The following is a 1,639-nucleotide window of genomic DNA, read 5'->3' as shown; positions in this document are numbered from 1 at the left end:
CTCTCTCTCTCTCTCTCTCTCTCTCTCTCTCTCTCTCTCTCTCTCTCTCTCTCCTCTCTCTCAAAGATGTATTTATTTTATTTATATGAGTACACTGTTGCTGTCTTCAGACACACACCAGAAGAGAATATCAGATCTCATTACAGGTGGTTGTGAGCCACCATGTAGTTGCTGGGAATTGAATCATGGCCTCTGGAAGTGCAGTCAGTGCTCAACCACTAAGCCATCTCTCCAGCCCCTTCTAATTCTCTCTTCTTGTGAGCAAACAACAGTGTGATACAAAGATCAGAATTCAGTAAAAATCTATCTATGGTTGTGGTGAAAGCCACTCAACCAAGCTGAGGCAGGAAGATTGCTGGAAGTTCCAAGTAATCATGGATTGCTGAAAAATCCCTTGTCTTGATAAACAGATGTCCCTGTGGTGGTGGCACAAGCCTTTAATCTCAGCACTCTGGAGACAGAGGCAGGTGGATCTCTTCTGAGTTGCAGGCCTGTATGATCTGAGGGGTGAGTTCCAGGACAGCCAGGGCTTCACAGAGAAACCCTGTCTCAACCAACCAACCAACCAACCAAAGCTGGCTGCTTTTCCAAACCACCAGGAATTTATTCCCATCCACATAATGATTCATTACCACCCATAACTCCAGATCTGGGGGTCAGAAGCCCCTTCCGACATCTGTGGGACCTGTTGTTTTGTGCTGTTTTGTTTTTTAGACAAGGTTTCTCTGGCGGTTAATCCTGTGTCTTTTGAGACTAAACTTGATGAAACACTGCCTATTCAAATAGCAGTTTGACTTAAGCACCATCTTTCACTCCCAGGTAAAAATCAGAAATAGTTTCATCTTTGGAATATAATTTCAGTGTGAGAAGCAAATGGAGAGTTCTTGCCATTCAGTGAGTACAGATCCTGAGTGGAGACTAAACCTCTGCTCTTGCCCGCTCACAACCTCCTGTAACTTCAGCTCCAGGGACCCAACGCCCTCTTGTAGCCTCTGCAGGCACCAGGCAGGTTCACGATTGACCCGAGTAGGCTAGATTGGTCAGAGGAGACCAGTGGGAAACAATGCCAGATCTTTCCACGTGAGGGCTGGTGAGACCGCTGAGTGGGTAAAGGTGCTTTCAGGCAAGGGTGGAAAGCCGACCTTGATTGCAGGAACCCAGAGAGTGGGAGGAGAGACCTGAGCCCTGACTGTTTCCCTCTGACCTCTACACTTGTGCACACAAACAACAAAGACATAAAATGTAACAAAACGAGAAACTCAAACCAGAATCCGATCGGTTAGTTTAAGGTTTCTGTGTTGGTGTTGAGGGCAGGAGTCTCTGCTAAAATTGGCAACAGAAAGTTGAGAAATGAGGAAGCATTTACCGGAAATAGGGCTGCTCTCCCTCTCAGAATTTTTCATAATCACAGTGCCCCGGTTTGCAGGCATGCTCTCCTGCAGCAGGGAGTTTGTGTCCAAGCTCTCAGGATCCCCCAGCTTATGGGCTGCAGGGCATAGGGCCCAGGGTCTTGAGAACCCTAGAAAAGAGCTTCATCTCAGCTCACTCCCCTTCACCTCACTGGGGATTATAGGTGGAGGCTCCACTGTTGTCTAGATTTCTTTTTTCTTTTTTTGTTTTTGTTTTTGTTTTTTTTTTT

The sequence above is a fragment of the Mus pahari genome, chromosome 9 (genome assembly GCF_900095145.1).
Source record: "Mus pahari chromosome 9, PAHARI_EIJ_v1.1, whole genome shotgun sequence".
Lineage (NCBI taxonomy): Eukaryota > Metazoa > Chordata > Mammalia > Rodentia > Muridae > Mus > Mus pahari.
The sequence above is the reverse complement of the archived record's forward strand: the minus strand, read 5'-3'. Positions refer to the sequence as shown.